Source organism: Belonocnema kinseyi, chromosome 6 (genome assembly GCF_010883055.1).
Source record: "Belonocnema kinseyi isolate 2016_QV_RU_SX_M_011 chromosome 6, B_treatae_v1, whole genome shotgun sequence".
NCBI classification, from domain to species: domain Eukaryota; kingdom Metazoa; phylum Arthropoda; class Insecta; order Hymenoptera; family Cynipidae; genus Belonocnema; species Belonocnema kinseyi.
The window spans coordinates 124,720,249-124,734,747 of NC_046662.1; the positions used below are offsets into that span (position 1 = coordinate 124,720,249).

A 14,499-nucleotide genomic window follows, 5' to 3' on the forward strand; every position below is an offset into this window, starting at 1 on the left:
GGGGGGGGGGGATTAGTTTAAACCGAGAGTCATTTTTCTTCTCTTATGTGTTTTTTATATCGTGCGTTATTTGACTGAAAATACTCTTTTTCGTGTGTTTTCGAATTTTGTAAATGCTATAAATCTGGTAATTTTTGGTTTTATGAAAAAAGTCTTTAGGATAAATTGTTCGTCTTTTTGAATACTATGAATATTGGTGCAAAGAAGTTTTGAATCTTGAAAAACGGTTCTCAAAAATATTCAAAATGCGCTCACTTTTTGAATTTTTATCCAAAACGGATGCCTAACGAACTTGACCTTTAGTTTAGGACACTGCAAAAATTGTACCAAAGGCCAATCCAATAGATTAATTCTTTTTAAAGGTATCGTGATCACAGGCAGACACATTCGTAAAAAACTGTTTTTCGGATTCAAGGGTTCTTAAAACGTGGACATTTGACCAAAACTGGGGGGGGGGGGAGTCAAATTTCACGCAAATCTAATACCTTTCTGTTGAGAATGTCAAAATGAATTCATTTGGCATAAATAATGTTTTGATAGTTTTGTTTTTTGTTTTAGCCGACGATAAATGGAATTAAAAATTTTAAGAAATTAAAATTTTTTAAACCCACCCATGAGAAAAAAAATTAATTAAAAGACAAAAGTTGGGATGAGAGTATATCCACGCAACGGGAAGATTTTTCTCTACTGTTAATGATGTTTTTCACGATCAAAACGAAAACTAGGCATCCTATCAAATTGTAGGTGAAAACAAATTTTTACATATTTTTCAAATTCAAAAAGTTGTTATACTATTCTTTTAGGGTATTCAAAAAACAAAATTTTTCATCTCCAGTCTTTTTTTCATAACCTGAGTCATTTAGCTTAAAATTCTTATTTTCATGCGTTTTTTGAATTTTTTAAATGACATAACTCTAGTAATTTTTGATTTTATTTAAAAAAGTTATTAGGATACATTTTGTGCCTTTTGGAATACTAATAAATTAATATTTTCAAAAGTTATCGTGTTCACAGACAGAAAGACATGCATAGAGACATGCAGACATACAAACATAAAGACAGACACATTCGTAAAACCTGTTTTTCGGATTCAGGTGGTTTCAAAGCGTAGACATTTGATAAAAACGGAGGGGGGGGGGGGGCAAGTTTTACACAAATCTAATATCTTCTCTGATAAGTATGTAGAAAAAATACCGTTTACTTCACATAATGTTCATCTTATAATTTATAAGAAAATATAAATAAATTCTAGTTTTTAGAAAAATATTATAAAGGATTTCTTATACAAAATTTTTAATTTTTAAGGCTTATTTTTTCTAATTTCAGCTGGCTTTCGATTCAATGTTCAAATTCAACTTCATAATTAGAATATTAATTCTAGGCTAAAGTATTTTTATCTGCAACCATTTTTTTATCTTGAATCTCCTAATAAAATATTAAGAGTGATTGTATTAAAATTGTAATATTTTTTACTTCTAATACATCTAAAAGTAATCAATCTTTTACATTTTGGAGGTTTACAATTTGAACAGAAATTACACTAAATTGAACATTTAATGAAAAAATATAGTCCTCCGTTAGCCCTGGCTTTTCAGCGAAGAAGCTTGGCTGAGATTTTGTCGACAAAGCCCAAGCGATTCATTAGCATAATTGGTTAGAGCTCGCGGTGAAGACTTAGGTTTAAGTTTTCAGGTAGCGTTCAAATCCCCAGAAGTTACTTCCTATGAAACATTCATCTTCTGCAAATTTATCATTATATTACATCATATCCGAGTAAAAATGGTTCGACTTGAGTTCGACTTGAATTGCCCCCAATCAAGACAAGCTAAAGTAGAAAAGTTCGATTTGCGCATGTTTCAGTTTTGAGACGGAGCAAGGTTTCAATTTATGTCTTGGAGACAACTTTATATGTCTTGAAGACATAAATTTATCTCTTGAGTCGAATTTGTATGACTCCAACAGGAGCGGCTTATCACTTCAAGTGTATACCTGTCCTAACGAAAAGAGTCATTCTGAATGTCATAAAAGTTAATCTTTATTAATGATTAAACAATCTTGTATATTTTTATACAATTTTATAATTTTTATTTTTTTTGAAGAAAAATTTTAAGGGTTATATTCGTTCAGTCCCACAAATTCTGAATTTTTTAATTAAAAAATAACTAATTTAATAATTACAAATTTTTCATTTATCAATTTTAATCTTATTTATGAGCCGAAAAAGGTTCGACTATCTCAGCCAAGACAAGGCTCGTCTTGAGACAAGTAAATGTCGTCGTAGAAATGGCAAGGCTCGACTTGAGACAAGTAAACGCTGTTTTACCTGTCGTGGCCATAAAAATAAGGCAAAGGCCTATGTTTCGACTCAGTTTTGAGACGCAGCCAGCCATTGATGTCTTGGAGACGTACTCAAGACATAACCAAGTCGAACTCAGTCGAAGCATTTTTACTCGGATATAAATCGAGCTGCTGTTGTCTTCCGCATGACTGTGCGACAGATAAATTTCAATTTGCGAATCGAGAGTAACCTCTCTATTCTGAGTTTATACTATTTATAATATGAATTGTACAAAATTCCATGACTTCTGCTCTCAAGAATAAAAATGTTAATCTCTAAATCTCTAAACTCTGAGACAAACTTCAGTGTTTAAATAGGGCTCGACCGTGTAAGTCATTTAATGAGTCTACACATTATCACTAACTTTAGAATTATAATAACAATGACTAATCGATTTGCTTAAACTGAAAATGAGACAATCTATTATTCCTATCTTGTAAGCGAATAGTAATCCAAGAAATAATATAGCTATATAGCCCGCGTGTTTTAGAGAGATTATCAATCCCGCTTTTTTAGATTCTCGTAGTATACTTACGTCCAATTATTTGTCGAATTCCTTAAGTCTAATTGCCAGCGTATGCAGTTTATCAGGGTCAATCTGTTTTTCTTTTATTAGTCTCAATGACAAATTCTCTGAATCAACTTTATTCAGAGTTTCCTTAATTGTTAATTCGGTATGTGTAGTTAGAATCTTATTCACTTCGATTTTATCGTTACGTTTAATTGCTGCTTATAGTACTACGCAATTATTAGTTGCAGTAAAGTCTATAAATTAGGTATTCCTATCCAATCTTGATTACTTTTCAATTATATCGACAAAGTGTTAGTTATTTGAAGTATTTTGGTTATGCATTTCGCTTATATGAGTAATCTGGATTTCGTCGCTTACTTATTTTATAAATGTTGAGCGAATACCAAATGAACGACTAACGAAACAAGTGTATCAAGGTAAAGTAAATGGCAGTGTGCCCAGCGGTAGACCGGGGAAAGAATGGTTAGAATGGTTAGAATGCCACCGAAACACAAGAGCCTGCATGAAAAAATGCATGGACGTGCATGGACGTGTTATTTAAATAAATAACCTGAGAGTTCTGGATCAGTCTAGAAATTTTATATCCCTAACTCAAATTACTCCTTTCTCCACCGAGTCAGTTACGCCTACCCTGTAAGGGAAATGGCTTTATGGTGTAATAATAATAATAAAGTAATAAACCAACACGTTCATGGGCTTTATTTCAAATTGGTCTACTGGAATAAGCATAGTTTGCATTTTGTCCAATAAAATTAATTTTTGGTCTATTTCTGTAATTGCATGTACAGGGTGGCCCTACTGAATTGCAAATTTTTATAATGCTATATTTTTTACATGTATAATATTTGATTTGACCGAAGCACTTAAAAATATGGCGGAGAAAATTTAAATTTTATAAATTTACGTTGGATTTTCAATATGGCCACCTTGAGCATAAACTATGATTCTGAGTCAGTCGACAAACGATTCGCACGCTTCACAAAGGTGCACTTGTGGGATCTTCATCCGTTCACGAAGAAGGATTTTCTTGAACACGTCAACACTCTGGTATTTTTTAGTGTCGAACTTGGCTTGCAAAATTCCCCAAACCGAAAAGTCGTGAATGAATGAAGATCCCGTAGGAGCACATTCGTGCATCGTACGACTCGTTGGTGGGGCCGAATCGCGAAAGGCTGGCCAAAAGTATGAAATGGGCTAAATTATGTTATTTGGTTTTTTTTTTTTGGGTCAAAATTTTTGGGTCAAAAATTTATCTATTAATCCAATATGGCAGACGAGTATGCTAAATAAATTAGGGGTTGCTTTTGGGGGGTTGGAAACATAATATGGGATTTTGTAAGGGTGGCGCTTGTAACTATTTTTAATTTAAAAATTTTACGGCTGTTTTACATGATCACATTTTGAAATTGTTTCGTTAAAAGTGACAGGGTTGAATGTCTTTTGAAGGTGACTTGTGCGACTATTTATATATAAAAAAATGTATGTGTTTTTTGCATGGAGACACTTCGAAATTGTTCCGTTAAAAGTGATAGGCTTAAATTTGAGGTGTTGTCCAATATTATTGATAGGCTTAGAACATAACCTGGGGTTTTAGGAAAATGAACCAGGGCTTCTGTTTTAAGTTAAAAATGTTGTGGTTGTTTCGCATGGAAACACTTTAGAATTCTTTCGTTAACTTGGATAATCCCGAATGACGTAAAATTTACGACAAGCGCTCGCTCGATGGAAATTACAGGGTGAGACTGCTTAAAGGTTAAGAGAATAAATTTCTTGAAGATATAATGTAAAGGTGAATTATTCTTGCTTCCTGTCAGTGAGCAAACTTTCCAATTTCTCTCCTCAATCTCTGTTTGTCAGTAGCAGTATTTATTCCTAATAATCCTTCTTATCTTGCTAAATCATATTCTAGTTTCTTAGTTGCATTTACCAAGTTACCAAAATTATTTTCTATTGTCTTAGCTAGAATCTTGTTATCCAGTCGCAATTTATCTATTTCGTCATTAAAATATTCTGCCTCTTTTGCGTCTAAGGTTTCTATTTATATTTTTAGTATTTTGCATAACACATGAAAAACCCCTTGCTCAACTCGCTTTTGGCCTGCCATAAAAAAGGTGTTTCTATTCTTTCATTCAATTAGTAATTTTCTTGCATCAGTTTTCTAATCAGTCGTTCTCTATTACAATCATTAAGATTGCAAGATCTCAATACATAATTGAACCCTATATCTAGTACTCTTTGATTATAATTATTATGCTCGCAGTCTAATCCTATTACTACTTCCCAATATTCATGATAAATTTTTACGTTGCCCAATCTTTTCAGGTAGATTGCTTCATTTCTCTCGATATTGTGAATAGAATCCTTATCCGCTATTGTTACTATGTTCGCTATCATTTGAGCCGGAAGGATCATTAGCGACACTTCGGCCTTCATTCGGAAAAAATAGTTTAATATCATTTCTGTGAATATTTTTCTTTCCGATATCCTTCCTTGACTTCATATGAGGTAAAGTTAGATTTGATGGTTACTAGAAAAGGACTTTTCCAAAAAGGATTTGAAGTGATTCGCTCAAAATTTCTGACTAAAAGTAAATTGGTTATCTTTATCGCATCCAAATTAGTAGTATCTGGTATTTGTGAGTGTTGTTTGACTCCAAGATTTTCTTAGCATCTTATAGTTTGTTTTCGTGTATAAGATTTTTTTCTTTAAGTGAATAATTTTTATAATATTTAAAGTGCATCGTATATTATGATTGGTTTGTATCTGAATTGCAGCTCTTGTAGCGTGTACTCGATGTTACTGTTGACCGTTGCATTATAAGCCAACAAGGCACGTTCAAGTTCAGTGTCCCAATCGGTTTGCGTGTCAAAGTGCCAAATCATCTCTTTCATAATTAAATGTGATCTCTCTTTTCCATTGATTGGTGGGTGGTAAACTACCTTGAATATGCTTTGTATTCCTAACTGCATGCAGAGTGCTGACATTTCTGGTGAATCAGATTTTTTTACAATAACTGTTAAAATCTCGAATGGTTTTCTAGAATATTTTTTATAGTCAGACAAATTATCTTGAATGACTGAACTGGTTGATTCATCTTCAAGAGGTGTTCTTATTGTGTGTCGTGTTAGGATATCTTGTAATACTAGTATATATTTATAACCATTGTTGGTTTCTTTGTATAGTTCCATCGAATATAATGATACTTTTGCATTAGGTTTCTGTGGAATATCAGGGATTATGTATTTGTAAGTATTTATAAAAGTGTCTTTATTTACTTGTTATTGATTATAAGTTTCAATGTATTTTTGAACTTCATAAGTAATATTTGGCTCGTTATGCTTTCGTCTGATTTTCTGTACAGTTTTCTCGTTAGAGTAGTGCCCTCTTAACAGTCCTTTATGTGCTACTTTTGTTTCATCTTTTTTATTTGTTACTTCTAATTGTTCGAAAACATAAACAGTTATTTTGTTTCCTTCCCAGTTGTCGTCAATCACTTTTAATAATTCGTAGTCTTTTACTTTGGAGTCAGTTATTAATAGAACTTGGTCTACATCTTTTAGTAAAAATTGAAGTGCATCTTTTTCTGGTTTCTGTTTCAGTTAGTGAAAGATAGAGAAAGTCTTCAGTTTCTGGTGGTGTCTCTGTATTAACTAAAACACAATAAGATTTCTGATTTTGAGAACTCCAAGTAGATACATTGCTATACGACCATTTTTTTTACCTGGAGAATTCAGAAACGCTATCCAGAAGGCACTAGAGACTGTGCGGCCGATCGCGGGCCCAAAAAACGATGTTCAAATATTTCTGTACATCGGGCATTCTACTAGTGAATGAAAAAGAGTCTCTTCCATTTCCAGATTACAAATTGAACAGATTTGCACCTTGTTGAAACCAAAACTAAGTTCACCCACCGAAAATTTACCTTTTGTGGAACCCATGAGAAGCACCTGCGCGAGAACTCTAGAAAAAATTAACGTAATACCATTAGACAGGTACTCCTGACACATTGGATGAACACAAAGATAGTGCAGCAAATCTAGTGATGTGGACTGCGCCAACCGTCGCATGTCCACCCCAAAAAGGTGAGTTTTCAATTTGTTCAAAATTGTCCCTTTGCGTGCCTGTAGGCACTGGAAACCCAAAACAGGCCACAGATTATCTTGTTCACACATCGCTACAAGATTTTTTACCTGTAAAACTCAGATAAATTTTGGAACAGCAGAACCCGAATCTGCCAGGCTCTGTAGCCGTAACATACAAATTATAGGCAGTCTCTCTTCCTTCATGCGCATAACTGTCTCCAAACAGTTCAATGCCATTTTTAAGATATTATAGGCAATTGGCACTATGCGAAGCTGGATTTTAACAGAATAACCTGGAGGGAAAGGAGGAAGCCCAAGCACTTTCTTGAAAAAAGTGGTTTGAATGACCTCGAGTTCCTCACAATATCTCAGCCCCCAAATTCCTATGGCATAGAGCATAACATTAGCTACGAGACTTTGGAAAAGAATCAATTTTAACTGCCAGGAATCTGCCTTGGAGTTACGAAGAAATTGTAAAGTTGCCCGCGTAGCCATTCTTGCGACAGCAATTCTTTTATTACAAGACAGTGTAAAGGTACCAGAGATCGAAAACTGTTTACCCAGATAGTTATATTCCCTGACCATCTCAATCTGCATGTCATTGAAAGTGAAACACGGAATCCTATGTGCCTTCCCTCTCTGAAAAATCATGGGCTTTGTCTTTGACGTATTAACCTCTAAAAAATTCAGATCACAATACTCACCGAGTGCATTAATTTTCCTCTGAATATCAATGCTAGAGTCAGCAAGCATTACGATATCATCGTCTTATGCTAGTAATCTGAATTATAGGCCTTAGAAAAAATAGATGGTCCATACAACCTCTGGAAGCCCTAAAACCTGCCTAGAATTCGGGTATACACTTCGCCGCATTCGTTTACTCAACAAGCCTATCCAGGAGGATTCGTGTAAATATTTCTGCAATAGTATTCACGAGCGCAATATCTCTTCAAGAGCCCGGATCCTCTTAATCACCTTTCTTGAATAACATGCACGTGAGGATAGTTTCCCAAGAAGGGAGGCCCTCCTTAATCTTTCAGATCCTCCTGAATTGACACTCAAGATAATCTAGACATAACTCGTGCAAAGCTTGGTAAAGCTAAGCTGAAACACCATCGTGTCCAGGGGCTTTCCCCTATTTACTTTTGCGGATAGCAGCCTTGATTTCCTCTTTTGAGATCTGGGCACCCAGAAGGGGGTGCGTATTTATACTCCAAGAAAGATCAAGGTTCACTCTAGGAGAACACAACGTATTCACGAAACCTTACCATGATTGAATGTTAATACTCTGTGCAAGTCTCGGCTTGAAGAAAATACCTGCTCTCCAAAACTTTGACGTGCCTCTGGTAGATGCTTGAGCCTCTTGAAACGCCTTCTCATTCAAAATTTTCTTAGAGATTCACAGTGAGCTATAGCCTTTTTATCTAAATTAAATTTTCTCATATGATCCAACGCGAACCCTGACCTTTTACACTCTTTCAGACCAGTTGACCAGTTGAGCCCAGTTGAGCCAAGGCATTTCTCTGTAAAGTGAAAGGAATCAGTAGGAAAATATAATGAGTTGCGGCTGCCGCCCTAATTTTCGAGGTAATATTTTCGTTCAAGTCGCCACTGAAGAGAAGAGCGCCACCTGGGAATACGGGAGTATCAGTGCATCTAGGAAAAACAAACTTTTATCTTCTCTCCAGGTCAGCCTTGCATTTATATTAAGGCCCTTTATCAGATTATCTAATCGCGTCCAAATTTTTAGGCCATACAGTTGAATATTTTTGTCTAATTTTTTGCATACATGACGTAAATAACCATATCTCAAATCAAGCAGAGCCAATTTTTCGATAAAATGTTTATATTTTGTATCATAATAAAAAACGTAGAGAACAATTGAGAAAAATAACAGTGACACTCAGTGATAGCTGTACATGGATATCCGCAGCGAGCCTGCTCACCCTCGTCAAACTCAGGTCAGCAGACTCCCTACAGGGCGACGAATGACACAGGACGAATGAAGACCGGGCAATGTTACGAGATTTCGGCCAGTTAGAAAAACTGACATTATGAAATCATTGATCAATTCAATTTCAATTAACAGAATTAATTAATTTATATAATTACAAAAAATTGAAAAGAAGATTCATGAAAATCGGTTAATATATGCATTAGTAACGTGAATTTTTATATTCTGCACATTTACACCGCAGTTTTCTAACAAATCCACGCTAAGGACGGTATTTTTAAAAAAATCCCAATACTTAATCCTCAATTCATAAGTACCGTGTTTTCAAGTATTTTGTGCGTAGGGCTGACTTCCATTATTATAGTAAAGCTTATTATTATAAATTAAGTTATTTTCTGCAGGATATGTTGTACTTTTTAAATAAAATCATTACATTATAGATTGCAATCTAGATTATACGCGCCGAAAATGCATATACAGCTAACACTGCGTGTTACTACTACTGTTCTTCCCTGTTTAATTATTAAACAAAATATAAACATTCGATCGAAAAAATTACTTCGCTTGCTTTAATATATGTTCATTTAGATGAGGAATGGAAAAGATTAGATCAAAATATTCAACCGTGCTGGCTCAAAATTCAGACGCGATTTTCATTATAATTTCCGTAATAACGACAAAATGACACTTTCATTATCATGAGATAACGGTCTGTTACAATTGTTTGCCCCTGTCAGTCGTAGGAATCTTTTGTGTCATTAATTACAGTTGATATTATTTTTTAAGTTGTACGAGAAACAAATTGTTTAAACAAATAATTTTTGCAAAATGTACTAAATATCCGGCGGAAAATAACCTTACACGATTCCTACAACTTTCAGGGGGAAACGATTTTGAAAATAAACAATGATTGTTTAAGCAAGTCAAACTAAATTCCCTGAAAACTTCCATTATTCATGCACACGTTAACTAATTATCCTGAATCTTTTATTCTCTTGTTATTATGGATATCAGAATGGCTGTCGCGTCTGAATTTCGTGGTACAACATACCGAGTATGTATGGTATGAAATAGCCACAAGGTGGAGTATAAAAGGTCAGGTGTTACTGTTTTGAAATTTTGGCAGCTGTTGTCAAGCATTTATAGTCTTAGAAAAGTTGAAGGTATGCGGATTCCACTTAGTGAAACTAGGCTTTGAAGTATGAGCATGATTGAAATTACCAGGGGTGGGGTTCCGATGTCCATTAATCTAGTTTATCGAATCTCTCTTTCTAACGCATGAATGTTTAGAATGTTTATTATATTTTTCAAGGCATTATTTATTGCCCAAAAAAGGTTCAATGCTCGAGTTATAAATATAAATTTTCGTATTTTGTTGGCAAGAAGTTCAAATCGAGGTTCCGTTACTTTCATGTAAACAATTACGCAAGAAAGAGGGTGTGACGGACCCTCTGAATGAGGCTATGGAAACGGGAGTGACGAATCAGCCCCCCGATAAGAAAAAACGCATCAGCGGTTTTCTGAAAAGGAGACTAAGGAGGCAAGCGCAGCGGGCCAGTGGAGCAGCTGCAGTACCTGGTACATCGATGACACAACGCCGATAACCAGCACTGAGGCTCAAAAGCGAGGAAGGGGCAAGCCTTTGCAGAGGCACAAGGCGGTCCATCAGCCGACGAACACAGAGTCTTTGGGGGTTGGGCTGACGGTCGCTCAATGGACTAACCCTCTGACCGTGTTGGTGACGGATACGAGCTGACCGGACTCGTTGCTCACTGGAGAGCAGCTAGAGCTTCTCAGGGAGGCTACCTGAAGGGCGCTCGAGAGAGTGTCCCCAGATAAATGGCCTAAATTCAAGACCCATTTTTGCAGGGGAAGGGTCTTTCTATTTATGGCAGGGGCTCCAGCGGCTAAGGCTTGGCTACACAAGTTTTTGGCCGAGACAATACCTTTGGAAGGCGCATCTCTTAAGGTGGATGGGGTTGAGTTGCTCTAGAAGATGGTTAAGGCTACGGCGTTGTTCCCAGGTAAACTGAAGGACTCGCAGATGGTTCTTGGTCGGCTGGAAAAATTCAACCCGTCACTTAAGATAGCGTCCTGGCGGTGAATCAGACACGATAGGCCTCAGGAAGAGGACGCAGCTGGAGAATTTAAACCTCAATAACAGGTCCTTCTACCTTTACGGACAGGTACACTTCAAAGTGGTCAGTCAGGAGCGGGAGAGGCCTGCCTGTGAACAGTAAGACTGGGGCCAGACATATATGACTGCTCCCGGCCTAACCATTACCCAGATTAACCTGCATCACAGAAAAAGCGCTTCTGCAGTTTTGCAGAGGGACATGGCTGGTTATTAACTCCCACCATACCCTGTGGAGTAGCACGGGCGTCAACTCGAGAGGTAAGGACCTATTGGAATATCTAATTACTACCGATTTAGATATTCTTAATACGGTGAATACCCCGACGTTTCGTAATTCGGTCAGGGAGGAAGTCACTGACATCATTCCCTGTACCGGCAGTTTTACAGATAACATCAAGAAGTGGAGTGTCTCAGACGAACCCATTCTCTCAGATCACTCACTGATAGAGTTCTTGTTGGAATCCGCTGTGCCCAATGGCCCTAAATGAGCCAGAAATCCAAGAAGAACGGACTGGGGTCAGTTTTCCACAGAGCTAAGAAGTGCATTGTCAGGGATGCCCAGGTCAATCAGAGACGTGGATACCCTGGAGATAGCAACCGAGTTTTTCACGGAAGCCATCAAATCCACTGATGAAAGTTATTGTCGGCCTTCGAAAGTCCGAAAGGCTGGAGAGACACACTGGTGGCACTCGAAACTCGAAAAGCTTCGCAGGCAAACCGGAGAGAGGTTCAAAAGTGCCAGTGCTGGCAAAACGAAGGAACTGTGGACTTCACTCACATCGATGAGGGATGAGTATAGGAGTGCTATACGCAAGGCAAAGCATGAAAGCTGGACCAACTTTTGCACTGGTATCGAGAGGCACATTTTCCGAGCTTCAAAAAGTTAGGAGATGGGGGGATGGCACCTCTGAGGCCATCAAAGTCGCCTGTGGCCCAATCGGTCCCGAAACTACGGCTAGCCAACGAGATTGTGACCCCAGCCAGGGTCAGGTGAGCCCTGAAATCCTTCAGTCCTTACAAGTCTCTCGGCCCGGATGGTATATACCCAGTCCTCTTACAGAGAGCTGGTAAGATCATCATTGGGCCTTTGGTGAGACTTGCTAGGGCTAGCCTGACATTGGGTTATGTTCTGGCGGCATGGAGGGGTGCGAGAGTAGTCTTTATTCCGAAGGCTGGCAGGATCGGTTATACCTCACCCAAGGATTTCCGACCCATTAGCCTCACATCTTTCCTACTAAAAACAGTGGAAAGACTCGTGGACAAATATGTCCGCGATAAGGTCTTGTCAAGTAGTCCTCTTCCCAAGCAACGACACGCCTATAGGGCTGGCCATTCGAGCGAGACGGTCCTGAGCACTGCAGTTGACCTAATTGAAGGACAACTAAAACAGAAAGGTCTAGCGATTGATACCTTCATGGACATCGAAGGAACCTTTAACTACACCTCTGGAGAGGTGATTAGGACGGCTATGATCACACATGGTGTGCCTATTGCAGTCATGGAATGGACCTACCACATGTTGGCCAATAGAAATCTAACCACGACCAAGGGTGAGACCATTTTATGTGAAACCGTTGACTCGGGATGTCCGCAGCGGGGCGTTCTAACTCCCTTGCTGTGGTGCCTGGTGGTGGATGAATTGCTTCATCTACTCACAAGTAAGGGCTTCCACGTCATAGGCTATGCAGACGATGTACTAGTTATCGTGCGCGGCCAGCATCTGGATGCGCTCTTCGGAGTAATGCAGCAAGCACTAAGAATAGTTGATTCACGGTGTAAGGAGACTGGACTATTAGTCAATCCGATTAAGACGGATGCAGTTGCGTTCACCAGAAGGTACAAGTGGGGAACTACGGGTATATTGAAACTGGGGGGACAAAAACTCGAAATCAAAGGGCAAGCCAAATATCTAGGTGTCATCCTGGATAAGAAGCTGTCATGAAAAGAGCACTTGGAACACAAGTGCAAGAAGCTAGTAGCTACTCTCTGGCTCTGTAGAAGAGCCATAGGAAAAATCTGGGGCTTGAAACCGGAGATACTTATGTGGATCTACACAGCGATCCTGCGACCCAGACTAAACTATGCGGCAGTCGTCTGGTGGACCAGGGTCGAATTTTCTACTGTGAAGTCCCGACTAGAAAGAATCAGGGGACTGATTCTGAGAGGTATCACTGGTGCCTCGAAGTCGACACCCACGATGGCCCTGGGGGCACTAATAGGATTGGAGCCCCTCCATCTCACAATAAAAGCCGCGGCTGCGAAGGAAGCCTGGAGACTAACTATGGTAAACGATAGCAGTATCTCGACAGTTATGCGGATACCAATCGACATTACGAAGAGGCCGACACTGAGCATGCCCAGGAACAAAATGTCCACTTGCCACTACCTCTTCGACAAGAAATACCGGGTTAGCTTATCCGCAAAAGAGGAATGGGCTAAATAGTTATTAAAAAGTTAAATACTCTGAATACACTTATTGTGAAAAATGATTATTTTCCAAGTTATTATAAAAATAAAGTTTTGTCCCATGTATTTGGTATTATTGTTTGGCCCTCAGCGTGCAGACATCCTGGATATCCCCACCTAATCTGATATACCTAATGGCTCAATTTTACAAAGTGCGAACAACGCACCTGCTAAACTTCAATGACCAAGACATACAATTAGCAAAGCTCTTAAAATAATAAACAATGCATTTAAACATGGCTATTTCAAATTTTGAACAGTATTTAAGAAGTTGCGAACGCGTAAATTGTGCGTCGATAATGACGTTTTTCATTTCGTACCCCAAGAAGCGGACACGTCGTACCCTAAGTAGTAGGTACTTCGTACCCCAAGTGACGGACACTCCGTACCCCAAGTGATAATAATGTAATGGTTTTATTGAAAAATCCGCTTTGCGTGCTCGAATATATGAGCAGGTAGATGACGTATGCAAGAAATAATTCAAAAATATTCAAACCTTCGGCCTAACAATTGAGAACCTAGTACTCATTTGCTAAATATCTTAAAAGAAAGTACTTTTACAATTCGTTGATTGTGTGATCAAATGCAATAAATAATGTTTTTTACTATTTTAGGGAAAAATACTTTTTTAAAAGATGAAAAAATTAGAGATTGAAATATTCTTTTAAGGGCATGTGACACAGCCAAATACCTATATTTCCGACCTCACTTTATCAGTTCACTGAATGTTTTTTTGAACCCAAGAACTTTTTTTGTAAATAAAATATCGAGCTGAAACTTTGGGAAATGTATTAGAGTACAATAAAGTACGTTTAGGTACTGCATTTCGGTAGGAACTTCACTGAAAATTGTTTTATCTTTTTTCTGAACCTCGACATTTTTTGAACATTCGAACTTTTTTTATACATAAAATATCGGTCTCAAACTTTGAGAAATGCAAGAACCGAAAGAAAACTACGTTAAAGTACAAAGTTTAATAATAAAAGATGT

General features: G+C 37.7%; 1 protein-coding gene across 13 annotated transcripts in view; it reads left to right on the forward strand.

Annotated features, from left to right (window-relative positions):
* Positions 1 to 14,499, forward strand: part of LOC117174109 — an 829,515-nt gene that overhangs the window by 89,240 nt on the left and 725,776 nt on the right. The window contains exons 1-2 of one of the 13 annotated variants that reach the window (XM_033362865.1): positions 7,742 to 8,356; positions 8,435 to 8,640. The exons of the other annotated variants lie outside the window; for them this stretch is intronic. The gene's annotated coding sequence lies outside the window, so the exon portion shown is untranslated. Of the gene's footprint in view, positions 1 to 7,741; positions 8,357 to 8,434; positions 8,641 to 14,499 lie in introns of those variants that run through there. 13 annotated transcript variants of the gene reach the window in all.